Below are 18,018 nucleotides of genomic sequence, written 5' to 3'. Positions count from 1 at the left end.
AGTTAGGAAGCTAAAAAGCCTAGGCTGGAATTTACAACGCATCTTCCACGTTTAAAGTTCTTGCTGACAACAGCTACAAGGCACCGCCTCCTATGTGCCCGGTACAACCCCTGGAGCATGGGAAGTGTCCGAATAAACACCAGCTGATTGAATAAATGACTGCTGCGACGAAGTCAGCTTAGGCACTCTGGAAGACCTGGGAGGGGCATGAGCAAAGCAGTCTAGGCCAGTGGTTCTCAAACTGTGGTTCCTGGATCAGTCACCTGGGGAAATTATTAGAAATGCAAATTCTCAGGCCCTCCACCCAGACCTACTGAAGCAGAATCTCCAAGGATGGGGCCCAGGAGTGCGTGTTTCAGCAAGACTTCTGGGTGATTCTGATGCACAATAAGAATTGAGAACCATTGCTATAGAACCTTGCTTCTCAAAGTGTGGTCTGTGAATCAGTGGTATCATTGTCACCTGGGAGCAAACAAGAACTGCAGAATATCAGATCTCACCTCGTACTTACTGAATCAGAATCTTCATTTTAACAACATCTTCACTCAGAGGGTTCACTTGCAACTTAAAGCTTAAGAAGCACTGATCTTGGCCATTGGTTTTCAAACTTAGCTGCTCGTTAGACTCACACGGACAGAAACTAGCTTGGTTAGTCTGAGATGTGACCTGAACATCAGGTTTTCTAAAATTCCCCCAGATGATTCTAACACGCAGCAAAGTTTGAGAATCACAAATGTCCATGACTTTAAAAAGACTTTCCAGAGAAGGTAGCATCTAAGCTCAGCCCTGGCCCCCAAGGCTGGGTGTTTCCAGGAGAGGGAGAGAGAGAAACAGCCAGATTGTTTTGGGTGCTGCTACCACCACTGTCTCTACCTGTCTTCAGTCAAAGAGGGAGGGCTCCAAATCAAGGGCTGTCAATCCACCCATGTCAACAGCCTCAAATTCACTAAAATGCTTGAGGCATGGGTTCAGAGCAAGGGCAGAGTAAGGGAGAGGTTTTATTAGATAAAGCCTGCATTCTCTGAGCTGTGCATTAATTAATTTCAAAGTAGGCTGAATGATGGGGGAGGGCTAGGGCAGCAGTGTGGGTAATAAAAGCGCTTTCAGAAAGTGCCCCCTTGCTTCTTGGAATGTCTTCCACTCCGACCCGCTCAATGGCAGTCCTAAAGGAAGGTGACCCTGGGAGCATCTCACCTTTGACAAGGCTGGCCAGGGATGCTGCTGAGAATGAAATAAACTCTTCTCTCTTTTGCTTGGAGAAAAGAAATCATGGGTAGTAAAAGCCTACGACTCACATGGAGGGGTCATCAGTGGGGCCAGAGATAGAGGGCAGGGGAGTTTGAAGGAGGTGGTGGGGAAGGCAAAGGTGGGAGGAAGGAAGAAGGAGCAGCAAAAGCAATGTCAGACAACAAAGGTCCAAATGTTTCAGAGTTGGCTTCCTCGACTCCAACACTAGAACTGTTTCTGTTGCACCCACTCCCCCAACCTCCCCCTCCTTCTCTTCCTCATATCATCTCCAATGACTAATTATTTTGACCTTCCCCAACCCGATCTGCAATATCTCAAGCCTCTGTCATAGTCAGCTTCCGGCCGTCGTCGGTCAGATGGCTCTAAGCACACAAGGCCAGGGTTGCCTTGCCAAATGGCAGCAAAGCATGGCCAAAAGCAGAGTCTCAAAATACCCCCAGGGCCCACTTTTTGCTCTCATTCTTTCCTTTCCCTTTCCCCTAAAATAATCTTTATCTTAATTGTGGATTATTCTCTCTCTCTTTTCTAGGCACCAGTCAAAAGAGAAGTAGGAGGCAATGATAAAGTGACAACGTAGGTTTTTAGTCACCTTACCCGAATGAGTTTGTCACATGACCACTTTTCACAAGTATTTCTTCAGAACAAATACGATGCCATTCCCTTCCCACCAAATGTTCTTGGAATTCCTTTTTGAACACGGCCTTTGGAAATGTCTAAATGGGCATTTACAAGTGAGGCACAAAAAATCATTATTATTCACTGAGGCTTTTTCCTTTTTTTTTGTTGTCCAGGCTGGAGTGCAATGGTGTGACCTCGGCTCACTGCAACCTCTGCCTCCCAGGTTCAAGTGATTCTTCTGTCTGAACCTCCTGAGTAGCTAGGACTGTAGGCGTGTGTCACCACGCCTGGCTAATTTTTTGTATTTTTAGTAGAGACAGGGTTTCCCCATGTTGCCCAGGCTGGTTTTGAACTCCCAAGCTCAGGCGATCCACCGGCCCTAGCCTCCCAAAGTGCTAGGATTTCAGGCCTGAGCCACCGTGCCCAGCCCATTCATCTTTTTTTTTTTTTTTTTAACAAAATATCATGATTGCATTTTAGTTGTTGGACTCTAGATTAGTATAACCAAGTAAATCATCTATTTATTTTTAATGATTATTTCTCTGTGATATTTTATTCTTTCCCCAAGTTAAATCTACCCTCAAAGTTTATAGATCTTGTCACCAGTAAAAAAATTATTCCAAAAACTTAAGCAAGATTTTTTGTATTACACTCCTCTTCCCCCTCTCCACTCAGAAAAGAACTTCTACAAATACTCTGAATAATGATCAAATCTTCAAGTGTCAAGACTCTGACAGGAAACTATTTCAGGGCAGAACCGATTGGTCGGGCATGATCTCTAAAATCACAAACTAAAACAAGCATTAAGGGTTTTCTTAGTCACTATTAATGAACTCAGTTCCACTTCCTCTTTTATCTTCATAATAGTATCTGGGACAATCCCCAGCTCTTAGCAACTCGAATTTTCCAGGCATCTGTCCTCCTCAGGGTAGGCAACAAAAGGAACAAGCACATACTTGACTCAATATTATATTATGTGCTTTTCTTCTCTGTTTTATTTTTGCTCTTTGACTCATCTCCTCTGCTACCCTGAAAGGAAAGATTATTTAACACCAGGTTAAATTAATTCCATAAGTATTTTCTGCATGTAAGGCCCTGTTTCACATGGTGTGTGGGAATCCCTGGCCACTTAAGATGTGCTTTCTTATGTTTTCCTCTAGCATGCCTATAGGAAGAAATGGGTTGGAGATGCTGTGTTGAGAAGGATTCTGAGGTCCATACTCACTGGGAAAGTGCATTTATGTGTTTTTTCCCCCTTATCTTTAATAGACACTCAAATATTTGCTGCCTGGATAAATGGAAAGAGAAAAGAGAGAGAGAAAGAAAGAAGGAAGGAAAGAAAGAAAGAGAAAGGAAGGAAGGAAGGAAGGAAGGAAGGAAGGAAGGAAGGAAGGAAGGAAGGAAAGAAAGAAAGAAAGAAAGAAAGAAAGAAAGGAGGGAGGGAAGGAATGAAGGAAGGAAAAGGAAAGAGAGAAAGAAAGAAAGAAAGAAAAGAAAGAGAGAAGGAAAGAAGGAAGGAAGGAAAGAAAGAAAAAGAAAGAGAGAGGGAAAGGAAAGGAGGGAGGGAGGAAGGAAAGAAGGAAGGAATGAAAGAAGGAAGGAAGGAGAAAGAAATAAAGAGAAAGTAGGAAAGAAAGAAAAAAGAGAGAGGAGGGAAGGAGGGAGGGAGGAAGGAGGGAAGGGAGAAAGGAAGGAAAAGAAAGAGGGGGAGGGAGGAAGGAAGGAAAAAAGAAAGAAGAAAGAAAGAAAAAGGAGGAAAGGAGGAAAGAAGAAAGAAAAAGAAACAAAGGAAGAAAGCAAGACAGAAAGAAAGGAAGGAAGAAAGGAAAGAAAGATAAAAGGGAAAGAAAAAGGGAGGGAAAGAAGGAAAGGGTAAGGAAGGAATGAAGAAAGGAAGAAGGGAGGAAGGAAGGGATAAAGCAAGGAAGGAAGTTGGTAAGTGAATGAATACCTGAGCAGTGAGACCTACCCCTTAGGCAAGAGGAAATGAATCACATCACAACCATGGATTTCAAGTGAGCTTTTTGAGAAGTATCAATCCCAGATGTTTGCTGGAACATGCTCCCTTCCTATTTCCATCCCATTTTGAAAGTCACAGCATAGGTAGGATCCCCATGGATATTGTTTATTTTGAAGTATATTCTACCTCGTTCTGCTGAAATACACTGGCCACACAGGAAAGTCAAGGAAAGACTGAGGAATTGCTCCAGACTGGAAGGAAGCTAAAAGAAACAAGAAAACCAAATGTAACGTGTGATTCTTTGGCTACAAACACATCATTTTTTTTCTTTCTGAGATGGGGTCTCCTAATGGTGTGATCACAGCTCACTGCTGCAACCTCGACCTCCTGGGCTCAAGCAATCCTCCTTCCTCAACCTTCTATGTAGCTAGGACTACAGGTGCACACCACCACACCCGGCTAATCTTTTTATTACGTGTGGAGATGGGTCTTGCTATGTTGCCCACGCTGGACTTGAACTCCTGGGCTCAAGCAACCCTCCCACCTCAGCCTCCCAAAGTATTGGAATTACAGGCATGAGCCACCGTGCCAGCCTAGAAACACATCATAGAGACAATAGGGAAACGTGAATGACATCTGAGAACTATAGGGTAACAATGTGTCAATACCAGTGTTCTGAATTTAATAGTTATATTTTTATTATAAAGGGAAATGCCCTTGATTTTAGGAAATAAATATTAAATTGTTGGGGCTAAAAAATATAAACCTTGACCTCAAATGTAAGTGTACATCTTCTCCCATTGCTTCCAATACAAAGATAGAACTTACACCAGAAAATATACTCAGAGTTTCCTAATAAACACCTTTTCCCTAAAAAAAAAAAAGTAGAAATATGCAGAAGAGATGAATTTAATCTACTTATATCCAGCTTGATGTGCTAAGGAGAAACTTTCCAACTCCCGTGAAATATGGTCCCAAAGGAGAGTGTACTTTTTAGAAGCCATTGAACATTGAGGCAAAGGAATGGACTTACAATTTTATGAAGTCTTAGGTCTTAGAATATTATGAGTTGTCACATCCTGGGGCAGTCATAGAGATTTCATGGCTTTTACCCTAGAAGAGCAAGAATTCCAGGCACTTTTCAAAAATAGTGTCTTACCATGAAATACACCTGTCAAAGTTCCTTCTTACTTCGAAAGATATCTTTTTTAAAAAAATCCCGATGGAAGAAACGTCCTTAATTCATAGCTCTCAGGGTCAGATTTTTGTAAAGAAGTTTTGGTGAACAAATAACTGAACAGATGCCGGAAAACCTAAGACTTTCATTTGAGTAGAGGAGAGGGATTTATTAGACCACTAGATTAAAATTCCTGTATTTAAGACATATTTCACAAACACTTAATGGGGTTTTCCCACCCGTTAAGAGCAAACTAAGGGCACAATGTTCCATTTTAATGGGGGCAGTAACTCCATTTCATTTATAGACTAAACGGACAGGAAAAAAATACAAGGGCAGTTCTCGCCAGAGAAAACATGACCTAATACAAGTGCTCAGGCAATGTATTAGAAATAAAGGCCTGTCTGTAGCCCTGGCCATTTCTTTTCCTTTTTTCTATTTTTGGAGGGGGGTGGTGATTTGGAAGAAAAAAATTCTGTGGTTGATATCCAATGAAGTTAACACTTCTCGGGCAAGACTTCTATTACATGCAAACATCATGAATTATAATTAGAGAACAGCCTATTTACACATGAAGGTACACTGGGTCAAGTGAAAAGCTCTGCCAAGAATCTCAGCTTTTGGCTGAGAAATATTGGCAATTGGCATAAAGAAAATGGTCCTGGAATGGGACAGAGCTGGGAGGAGCCAGGAGATCTAATTTTCAATCCATGTGACATTAGCAAATGGATGTATTGACATGCAAAGATGTCCCAGTAGATTAAGTTAAAAATAGCAATGTATAAAAAGATGTAAAGTATGATTTTGGTTTTTATTAAGAAAAACAGTCAATGTCTGTGTTTTTATATGTACTTAAAAAATCAGACTTGTGCCTACTGGATTACCAAAGTGTTTATTCTTGGTAGGCAGAGTTACTAGAATATGCCCACTTGCCATATATGTCATATTTCTATGTTGTTTGAAGTTTTAAACAAATATAGGTCACATTATAATTAGAAAAGGTTATAAGAGTATTTCCAGTAAAGGAAAAGGCAGTCTCTATCTTAGAGAGTTCACTTCTTCTTCCCTAGAGGAAACCTCTATGTTGAATTCAGACACACCTGCCTTTTAATCCTGGCTCTGCCATTTACCCAGCTGTTGACACCAGGGAAACCAGTGAGCGTCTCTCAGTCTATCCTCTACTCTGTTACGTAAGGACATTCCTTTCTTCCTAGACTGGCAATGAGGATTATGTGAGGTAATGTTTGCACAGGGCCTGGCCTAGTGCCTGGCATGCACAGAGTGTTCAATTAAAGAAAAGAAAAAATGAGTGCCTTGTCTTTTTAACAAGTACAATGGATGAGATCTAAACTTTAGCCAGGGATGGCAAACCATGACCAAGGGGGATGCAGTGGGGTGCCTACTTGGTATCTAGCCTGCAGCTTGGCACCTCATAGACAAAAATCCATCAGAGCATGTGTTCTCTACCTAAGGCACTTACTTGCTAGGTGGGAGACTGATAACTGTGAATAGTAACATATTTTTTTTTTTGAGATGGAGTCTCACTCTGTCACCCAGGCTGGAGTGCAGTGGCACGATGTTGGCTCACTGCAACCTTTCCCTCCCGGGTTCAAACGATTCTCCTGGCCCAGCCACCCGAGTAGCTGGGACTACAGGTGCATGCCACTAAGCTCAGCTAATTTTTCTTTGTATTTTTAGTAAAGTCGTGGTTTCACCATGATGTCCAGGTTGGTCTCAAACTCCTGACCTCAAGTGATCTGAGCCCATTGTCCTCCCAAAATGCTGGGATGACAGGTGTGAGCCACTGTTCCCGACCAGTAACATATCTTCAGCACCTACTACGTGCCAGGCACTGCTTGGGTTCCCTAACGTGATAACTCATTTAATCATTGCAATCACTATTGTAGACAAACACTATTATTATTATCATTCCCCCTTTACAGGTAAAGAAATCAAAATACAAATAAATTACCTGTGTTGGCCATGGTCACCCAGCTGGTTGGGGTACAGCTGAATCTAGAACCCAGAACTCTGACTTCCGAGTCTGAACTCTTAACCCCCAATGCACACGTTTGCCATGTAATTAAGGGTGAGGCCAGGGTTAGAGAGGGGAATTCAGGAAAAAGGGACAGCTTTGTAACAGAGGCTTAGCCACCAAAACCTTGGAAAAGGCCAAGGGTGCTTAAACTTGAGTGACTACCAGAATGTCCTGGGGGGCTTAGTATAACACAGGTTGCTAGGCCCTAACCCCATGGCTTCTGATGCAGCAGGTTCAGGATGGGGACCAAGGATGTAAATTTCTGACAAGCTCCCAGGTTATGCTGCTGCTGTTAGTCCAGGTACCCCAATTAGAGAACCACTGTTCTAAGCCCCCTGGGGTGCACAGGATTCAGACTGACTAGGAGCAAGGGTAAGGTAGCCCAGGAACTGAGACCTTCCAAATACGTGGATTATGCAAACAATAATACCAGCCATCTAGTCCATTACTAAAGGCTCCAATGACTTCGAAACGTTCATGGAAGATGTGTATTATTCACATCTCCCTATTCACTAGTCATGGCATAGCCGTTCTGATTTTTTAAAATGTTAAATCATGAGTAGTTTTAAAGAAATGTAGCAGAAACACTTGTTTATAAATGCAGCATAATTGCCCTTTGATTTTTCACCTCTGAGTGATGAAGCATTCAAAAATTGTCCATCAACAGTGTATTAGTCTGTTCTCATGCTGCTAATAAAGACATACCTGAGACTGGGTAATTTATAAAGGAAAGAGGTTTAATTGACTCACAGTTCTGCATGGCTGGGGAGGCCTCAGGAAACTTACAATCAATCATGGCAGAAGGGGAAGAAAACAGGTCCTTCTTCACATGGAAGCAGCAAGGAGAAGAATGAACAAAATAGGGGTTGGGGGGAAGCCCCTCATAAAACCATCAGATCTCGTGAGAACTCACTCACTATCAGGAGAACAGCATGGAGGTAACTGCCCCCATGTTTCAATCACCTCCCTCCAGGCCCCTCCCACGACACATGAGGATTATGGGAACTACAATTCAAGATGAGATTTGGGCAGGGACACAGCAAAACCATATCAAACAGCCAATCAATGAAATGAAAAGGAATTTCATTCTTTATCTGAGTCTATCAAAGGATGTCATTGAGGATGCATTTCATGGCTCACCCCATGTCACTTCCAGTGAACACTTTACCATCCTCAGTTTTCTTCCACATAGTCAAGGACATTCCCCCTTCAAACTCCTCCCAAAAGGTCTCTCTTTAACCCTGGTAGAAACAAAGAAAAGAGAATATTTTCTATTTCTATAAAAGAAAGTCATTGGGATTTTGTTGGGGATAGCATTGAATCTACAGATTTACTTTGGGTAGTGTAGATATTTTAACAATATTAAGTCTTCAAATCCATGACATAGATTTCTTTCCATTTATTTGTGTCATTTTAATTGCTTTCATCAATGTTTTTTACTTTTCACTGTACCAATGTGCCTTTACGGTTAAATTTGTTTCTAAGTATTTTATTTTTTTAATACAGTATGTCTCTCCTTTTATTTAGACCTTCTTTGATTTCTTTCATTGGCATATTGCATTTTTTAGTATATGTATATCATTTAGTCCTGTATATGCTTTATCAGATTTGTAGCTATACTATTGTAAATGGTATTGTACTTTTTAATCTATGTGTCCATGTGTTTATTGGTAGTTTGTAGAAACATAATTGTTTTGCATGTTTATCTTTTTGATGCTATTGTAAATAAGGTCATTTTCTTAATTTTTTTGCCAATAGTTTATTTTTAAACTATTGGCAAAAAAAATTTTTTTTTTTTTTTGAGAGAGAGAGGATCTCACTTTGTCACCCAGGCTAGAGTGCAGTGGACCAATCATGGCTTACTGTAGCCTCGACCTCCTAGGATCAAGCAATCCTCCCACCTCAGCTTCCTGAGTAGCTGAGACTACAGGTGTGTGCCACCATACCTGAATAATTTGTTTTTTTTTTTTTTTTTTTTTCATAGCGATAGAGTCTCACTATGTTTCTCAGGCTGGTCTCAAACTCCTGAACTCAAGCTATATTCCTACCTCAGCCTCCAAAAATGTTGGATGAGCCACCATGCCTGGTGCAACTGATTTTTAAATGATGATTTTGTATCCTGTGACTTTACTAAATTCATTTATTAGTTCTAACACTTTTTTGGTGGAGTCTTTAGATTATGCCATCTGCAAATAGAGACAATTTTACTTTTTTTCTGATCTGAATGTCTTTTTAAATATCTCATTTTTTCCCTAATTGCTCTGGCTTCTAGTAGCATCCTTAATAGAAGTAGCTAGAGTGAGCATCGTTGTCTTGTTCCTGATCTAAAAGGAAACACTTTCAGTTTTTCACCACTGAGTATGACGTTAGCTGTGGGCTTTTCATATACAGCCTTTACCATTTTGAGGTAAGTTTCTTCTACACTTAATTTGCTGAAAGTTTTTGTCATAAAAGGGTGTTGAATTCTGTCAAATGCTTTTTGCTACATCTACTAAGATGATTATATGCTTATTAACCTTCATTCTCTTAATATGGGATATTATATTCATTGATCTGTATATGTTGAACCATCCTTGCATCCCAGGGATAAATCTCACTTTTCATGGTGTATGATACTTTTAATGTGCTCTTGAATTTGATTTGCTAGTATTTTGTTACGAATTTTTGCATCTATGTTCATCAAGGATATTAGTCTGTAGTTTTTTTTCTTATAGTATCTTTGTCTGGCATTAGTAACAGGGTAATTCTGGCCTCATAAAATATGTTTGGAAGGGTTTCTTCCTCTTCAATTTTTTGGAACAGCTTGAAATATATTGGCATCAATTCTTCTTTAAATGTTTGCTAGAATTCACCAGTGAAGCCATCTGGTGCTAGGCTTTTCTTGGTTGAGAAGTTTCACTCTAGGCAATGATTTCTTGGATATGACACCAAAAGCATATGCAGCAAAAGCAAAAAGTAACTAGTGGGACTACATCAAATTGAAAGCTTCTGCAGTGCAAGGGAAATAATCAACAGAGTGAAAAGGCAACCTATGGGATGGGAGAAAATATTTGCAAACTGTTTATCTGTTAGGAGGTTAATACACAAAATATACAAGAACCTCTTACAACTCAATAGCATAAATACAAATAACCTAATTTTAAAATGGGAAAAGTATTTGAATGAACATTTCTCCAATGATTTACAAATGGCCAAGTTCAAAAGGAATTCAAAATGTTCATGGAAGATGTGTATTACAAAAAAAAACTAGGCATGGATTTCAAAATTTTTTACATGGAAATAAACTTATACTAACTTATTACAACATGTCTCAACAGGATCTAGTTGGAGGCACTAGGAAGGATAAGACATCAGTTTGAGAATAGTCCTTATCAAAGCAACATGAATTCTGCTAAAATTAAAGCAAAGACAAACATCAAATGTGTGGTAAAGCTTGGGTAGAAGAATGGTAAAATCATCAATGTTTTATGAAAAATTTATGGGGATGATGCCCCAAAGACATCAGCTATTTGCAAATGGATAACTCTCTATAAGAAAGGATGAGACAGTGTTGATGACAAAGCCCACAGCGGCGGACCATCCGCAATGATTTGTAAGGAAAAAATTAATCTTGTGTGTGACCTAATTGAAAAGGATCGATGATTAACAGCAGAGAAAATAGCCAACACCACAGACATCTCAGTTGGCTCAGTTTATGCAATTTCAACTGAAAAATTAAAGTTGAGCAAACTTTCTACTCAATGGCACCAACACCATCAGCTGCATCCAGACCTGCTGTAGACAAGAGCAGAGCTTTCAATGAAAATTTTGGACAAGTAGAATTAAGATTCGGAAACATTTCTTTGAAGAATTGTAACAGGAGATGAAACATGGCTTTACTATTATAATCCTGAAGACAAAGCACAATCAAAGCAATGGCTACCGAGAGGTGGAAGTGGTCCAATCAAAGCAAAAGCAGAGCAGTCAAGAGCAAGGTCATGGCAACAGTTTTCTGGGATGCTCAAGGCATTTTGCGTGTTAATTTTCTGGAGGGCCTAAGAATTATAATATCTGCTTATTATGAGAGTGTTAGTTAAAGCTTTAGCAGAGAAACACCTGGGAAACCATCACCAGAAAGTCCTTCTCCACTTCAACAACACTCCTGCTCATTCCTCTCATCAAACAAGTGCACTTTTGCAAGACTTTGAATGGAAAATTATTAGGCATCCACCTTCCAGTCCATATTTGGTTTCTTCTGACTTCTTTTGGTTTCCTAATCTTGAAAAATATTTAAATAGACCCATTTTTCTTCAGTGAATAACATAAAAAATACTGTCTTAACATGGTTAAATCCCCAAGACCCTTGGTTCTTTAGTGATGGACTAAATGGCTGGTATTACTGCTTGCAAAAGTGTCTTGAAGTTGATGATTCTTATGTTGAGAAAAATAAAGTTTGCATTTTTTGTTTTTATCTTTTAATATAAAAGATGAAGTTTTTCTTCATGAATTTTTGAAGTCCTCTCATATATGAGAAGGTGCTCAATATCACTAATCATCAGGGAAACACAAATCAAAACCACAATGAAATATCACATCACACCTATTAGAATGGCTATTTTCAAAGGGAAAATAGATGTGTTGGCAAGGATGTAGAAAAAAAAGAACTCTTGTACGCTATTGGTGGGAATGTAAATTGGTATGGCCATTTTAGGAAACAAAATAGAAGTTCCTCCAATAACTAAAAATAGAGCTACCATATGATCCAGCAATTCCACTCCAGAGTTTATAGCTAAAGGAATTTAAATGAGGATTTTGAAGAGATAATCTACACTTCCAAGTAGCACTCACAGGTAGCCAAGTCATGGAAGCAACCTCAACAAAATATCATCCAGGCTTAAAAAAACAAGGAAATCTTCCCATTTACATACAATATGAATCAAACTGGTGGACGCTATGCTAAGTGATACAAACCAGTCACAGAAGGAAAAATACTGCATTATCCCATTTCTATGAGAAATCTAAAATAGCCAAACTCATAAAAGCAGAGAATAGCATGGTGGTTGCCAAGGCTGGGGAAAGAGGGACATGAGGAGTTGTTTCCTCAATGGGTATAAAGTTTCTGTTATGCAATATGGATAAGTTCTCGAGATCTTCTGTATAACACAGTGCCTGCAGTTAATACAATAATGTGTACTTAAACATTTGTTAAAAGGGTGGATCTCATGTTAAGTGTTCTTAACACATACACACACACACACACACACACACACACACAAAGGGACACAAGAAAACTTTGAAAGGTGGTGGATCTGTTTATTACCTTGATTGGGATCCACATTATTTGGGTATTATTGCCACTAAAAATATTACTAGTAAGGAAGCCAGGTGGTACCTTTTTTTCCATTTTTCTCAGTTGATTTTGCCAGATGATTCTGTTCCAGTTACTTCTTCCTGCAAGAATAAGGATAGTATACACTGTTTGTTTTGTTATTGTTGCTGTAGTCTTTTCAGGTGAGATGAAAAAGTCATGAACTCTATCAAATCCCAGATTAAAAACAGCAACAACTAAGAAGTCTCTGTAGAAGTTTAAGTGATGTGAATTCTAAAAATTAAAGAGGATTTTTAAGTGCAATTGCTAGAATCTCAATTCATTAAAATAAATGTAGTTTGAGATTTGGTATCGTGTTAAAAATTCAGAAGCTGCTGTCATGTGACTATTTAATATTCTTGGAAAATAACATTTTTGTGGAGGGAGAGAAGTGCTGATTTTCTCATTGACTTTGGCCGGGGGAGGAATCCAGAAAGTAGGATATGGGTTTCCCATTCTTGTTCCCCCAAAATGCCTGTATTACCTCCAAAACTCAGTGAGAAAATGACTCACTTATTTGGACCTCAGATCTCCCATCTACTCTTCAAGCAGTGTGACCTTTTTTAATATGGTATATGTTGGAGTTTAAATATAAGTCTTCTCTTGAGAAAAGATTTCTGCTGCTAAAAGTAGGTTGATCATCTCAATGGTAAAAACACATTTCCCCCTTGTGGGACTCAATAAAACTATTTTCAAGTTTAATGGAAAAAATGCGCTATAAAATTGTTTTATTTTTCCTGAATAATTCTTCCTGATGAAAAAAAAACAGGGTTATTTGTCACTGATCTAAACCATGGTTTTGTATCTTTCAGGTTTATAGGAAAATAAGAAGCTCTCTCTCTCTACTCCCACCTCAATGTTACCACCCCCAAGCAAAACCACAGTCCATTTTCCCTGTTGAGGGCGCCATGTATGATGTTAGAAAAAGGATCTGGCTGTCTTCCCTTATGTCTGTTTCAAAGGTTATGGACATAGCTCTGGTTTCTCTATTTCCCTGAACGTATCATTATTTAAACATCATGCATGGATTCATGTAAACCAGTGGCTTTTAGCCCTCATTTTATATCCAAAGCCCCTGGGAACTTTAAAAAAATCTAGATTCCCAGACCTCATGCCAGATCTACTGAAAGAAAATATCCAGGGGTATGTTCTGGGCATCTTTAAGAAAGAGCAACTTAAGGATAGTTTTCTCATTCTTCCTCTTGAAATCAGAGTATAGTCAGTATCATGGAGGGAAGCTGGCTTCACCATCTGAGCACAAAAGGCTGTTCATCACCCACTTAGACACCAACAGGTGGGCATGTCAGGAGGTCCAGGGGCTCCTGAACATGCCCTTTCTCTTCATGCACAGGCCCTTTCAGGGTCAAAATACTCTACTGAGCACCAGCTTGGTTCCTTTCCTCCATACCAGACACTGCCTAAGACAGGTGACACTCCTGAGGAGAAAGGTTATGAACTCCTAAATTAGCATCTTCCAAATGTACTTATCCTGTGCAATGCCCAGTGGAAAATAGAGCTCTGTGGTTAAGTTCAGGATATGCTACTAGCACCGACCCTCTTTTAAGAGCCACTATGCTGGTGCACTTCTCTGGTTCCAGCTACTCTGGTGGCTGAGGCTGGAGGATTCTTGAGCCTAGGAGGTTCAGAATGCAGTGAGCCATGATCGTGCCACCGCACTGCAGCCTGGGTGACACAGTGAGACTCTGCCTTGGGAAAAAAAAAAAAGAAACAACCAAGAGCCACTACGCACTTGGACTCTAAAAAATTCTGCAATCAAGAAATCTGTTTACTGAGCATTCCCCACCTGTATTTGACTATGATATGCTTTTCTACTAATATCCCTATCAAAATCTGAGGAACACACTTTGCCAAATGTTGATCCTGACTATGAGCTGCTGGATACAAGGTCCAGTGTCCCCTGATGTCTTACTCCTTAAAGCAACTGGAGAAGGAGAGGAAGCAAGGCAGAGTCCAGGAACACGAAAAACATAGTTTGGCCGAGGGGATTTAGCAGCCTGATAGTAATCAGAGAACTTGAGTGTAATTGCTTGTGTTGTTTCTGAAAGCATCTCAGCCAGGCTGGTGGTCCAACGTCCAAATTAGCTAATGGGTACAGGAGGGCTTTACATGTTTAGAAATGAGGGCTTTTTGGATCAGCACTCAAAGATACTCCAATTTTTTTGAAAATTGCCATTTTCCTCTTATATCATGATTCTCAAACTTCAGCTTGCACTGGCTCCCCTGGAGGCTTACGAAAACACAGATTGTCGGGTTCCACTCCGGGAGTGGCTGAGGCCGCAGGTCTGGAGTGGGGTCAGAGAATCCGCATCTCTAACAAGTTCCCAGGTGATGCTGATCTGTTGGCCTGGCGACCACACTGAGGGTGGCTGCTTTAGGAGGAAAAGAAGTGCAACAGAAGAAGGGAAGGGGATACAAGTGATAGACAAAGAGGAAACCGAATAAAAAGAAGAAAGAAAATATAAAAGAGGAGTGGGAGAGAAGACGGGAAGATAGTGAGAATGACAGGAGAACAAGGGAAAGGGGAGAGAAAAAGCTGGGAAGAGAGAGGAAAGCTAGGAAAAGAGGACCACAATAGAAGAATAATGAGTAAAAGAGAAGAAAGAGGCAGAAAAAGAAAGAAGGAGACTGAGCAGCTTACAGACTTGTGTAAGGGTTCCCAAGGCGTCAACATTGGCATCTGGGCAAAGGACCAGTGGGAGGTAAGCTTCCTGCATCTGTGAGGACACCTACTGTATACACAGCGACAACTTCCGCATCCATATTGCTTGTGGATTTGCCTAGGTTTCCAGTTCCCTGGCCTCAGCTTGGTTACACCAGCTGCTTTGGAAGCAAACCTGGCTCCAGTTAAAGGAAAAAGCCATGAGAAAGGAGGACAGAGTTCTCACATCCTTATTTCCCCATCCTGACCTCCTCCCCTCCTGGGTCTTGTCAGATCCTGGATTCCCTTCTCAACTTCCCCTTTAACCCAGAAGGACTGCCAACTGAAGCGGGAGCCAACTCTCCCTCCCCAGGGCTTCTGCTCCCAACTGCTGGCCTGCACACGTCCTCCAGCCGCCCCAAGACTCACCAAGCTCTACCTTTGGGGCTGTGCTGGTCTCCACCCCCAATGTCAGACAAACAAATGGGATCTTAGGGGTCCAAGGAGGCCCCACTGGGGGTTGCTGATAAAATTCACACGTTGTCCCTTGGGCAGCCTTCAGGGCTAGGATGTGTGCATCATCAGAACCTAAAGCCACCTCCACGAGAGGAAATCCTAGTGGGTGGAGAGGAGCCTGGGCTTGGCTGTGCCACCTCATTCAAAAGAGGTGCACAATGGCCCCTGGAGATGGACTCTGTTGTAGCAAGGGGTGGATAAACAGGCCCAGGAATTGTGGGCTCAGCCTGGGAATCAGACTGAGATGGCAGTACCTCTCTACCCTGGAGGTGCGAGAAATCCTGGCTATAAATCAAGGAAATTAAATAGAGTGCAGGGCTTAGGGGCATTGCTCAAGCTCCTAATCCAGATCCCAGAGTTGCTGAAAGGGTCACCACGCCCAGCAGCCCAGAAGGAGGGAAGCTCTGTTTCACAGGCTTCCCTCTCCCCAGAGCACAGCGAGGAGGCTGGACGTGGTGGGAACTTCAAGTGTGAAAGTTGCTTCGCCATCCCAGGGCAGCGGAATGTGAAAGCTGGAAAGGGGCTCCGAGACCATCTCCTCCTAATGCCACCATTTTAAAGGCAGAGAAACCAAGACCAGATGAAGAAAAGAGGAATTTGTATAAAGGCACAGAGGCATTTGCTATCAACAAAATACACAGGCAAATAGAATCGCAGGTGGCAAGTGGAAACTGTGTCAGGGAGCAATTTACAGGTGATTTGCTTTGAGAATCATAAGGTCCTGCAGAACAGTAAGTGGGGATAGAGCAAAGTTCCAGGAGGCAGGACCCATCCTGACAATAAACAAGCAAACAGCAAACAGGTGCCTTTGCCTATCATACAGCTATGCAAGCACATGCATAACTTTTTAAAATTTTTCAACTTTTATTTTAGATTCAGGGGGTATATCTGCAGATTTGTGACATGGGTATAGTACATGATGCTGGGGTTTGGAATGCAAATGATCCCATCACTCAGGTAGTAAGCATAGTACCCAATAGGTGGTTTTTCGGCCCTTTTCCTTCCCTCCCCCATTTAGTGGTCTCCAGTGACTGTTGTTCTGATGTTTATGTCTGTGTGCATTCAATGTTTAGCTCCCATTTATAAGTGAGAACATGAGGCATTTGGTTTTCAGTTCTTGTGTTGGTTTACTTAGAGTAATGGTTTCCAGCTCCATCCATGTTGCTGCAAAGGGCATGACTTTGTTCTTTTGTATGGCATGCATAACTTTTTGTAAAATTTTGTCAAACATTTAGTATAAGTGGACAAGCAACTTGGGGAGAATGAAAATCTTACTTACCATGCAGATTAAAGAATGACTGTGGGTTTCTTTAGAGCATTTATGATGTGTCAGACATGGGGCCAAACCCTTTACTTTAGTCTTCTCACTGAATCCTCACAAATGCCAGGAGGAACTATTTTTGTTGCTGCCATTTTTCCAATAGGGAGAGTGAGGCACAGAGCAATAATTGCTCAAGATTGAAATCTAGCCTCTCTGTGTTTTTTACTTAACTCTCCAATATGAGCATTTTTCAGTAGCAGAAATTATTTTTCTATGGCATCACTTTTAAGGGCTGACCATGATTTCATGGTAGAGTGGACACAGTATCTTTGAGCACACAGGGTCTGTGCTCATCTCTGTGGCAGAGTTCTGCAAACTCTTTTTCTTAAAAGGGAAAAGAGTACATATTCTCCATTGTACTGACCCTGGAGTCCTCTTGCAAGTACTCAGCTCTACTGCTGTGGCACATGCAAGTAGCCATAGATAGTAGAGAACCCAGCAAAATTTCATTTGCAAAAACAGGAGGTGAGCTGAATTTGGCGAGTGGGCTGTATTTTGCTGCCTGCACCTTGCTATAAGGTCTCACACCTAGTAAATACTCAATGATTACAGTCATTGTTATTGATGTTATCTATCAAAATAGCTTTAAGAATATATGATAATAATATACATACATCTCTGAGCCAACTTCTCCGGTACAGACACAAAATCGTGGAGAACAGTGATTCTTCAACTTTACCGTGCATGAGAATCCTTGGAACTTGTTAACGATGCGGAAGTGGCCTCATCTCCAAAGAACCTGATGCAGATAATCTGAGTTAGAGCCCAAGAATTGGCCAAAAAAAAAAAAGAAGAAGAATCTTCTATTTAAAATTAGAGCCCAAGAATTGGCAAGAAGAAGAAGAAGAAGAAGAGGAAGAAGAAGAGGAAGAAGAAGAAGAAGAGGAAGAGGAAGAAGAAGAAGAAGAAGAAGAAGAAGAAGAAGAAGAAGAAGAAGAAGAAGAAGAAGAAGAAGAAGAAGAAGAAGAAGAAGAAGAAGAAGAATCTGTTATTTAAAATTAGAGCCCAAGAATTGGCAAAAAAAAAAAAAAAAGAGAGAGAGAGAAGAAGAAGAAGAAAGAAGAAGAATCTGTTATTTAAAAGAGCATTCCCGGGTGGCCCTGATGATGGAGAACTGGGGTGAGCATGCTTATG

General features: G+C 40.8%; 1 long non-coding RNA gene across 1 annotated transcript; it reads right to left on the bottom strand.

Annotated features, from left to right (window-relative positions):
- Positions 1–8,212: 8,212 nt before the first annotated feature.
- LOC131380812 (uncharacterized) lies at positions 8,213–17,574 on the bottom strand. The gene is made up of 3 exons (XR_009209047.1): positions 17,499–17,574; positions 12,413–12,471; positions 8,213–8,282 (listed from the first exon to the last, which is right to left on the bottom strand). It is a non-coding gene; the product is annotated as an uncharacterized LOC131380812 (long non-coding RNA).
- Between the last annotated feature and the right edge of the window lie 444 nt (positions 17,575–18,018).

The sequence above is a fragment of the Hylobates moloch genome, unplaced genomic scaffold, assembly GCF_009828535.3.
Source record: "Hylobates moloch isolate HMO894 unplaced genomic scaffold, HMol_V3 SCAFFOLD_12, whole genome shotgun sequence".
NCBI classification, from domain to species: domain Eukaryota; kingdom Metazoa; phylum Chordata; class Mammalia; order Primates; family Hylobatidae; genus Hylobates; species Hylobates moloch.
Note: the sequence above shows the minus strand (reverse complement) of the source record. Positions and strands in the feature narration are given on the sequence as shown.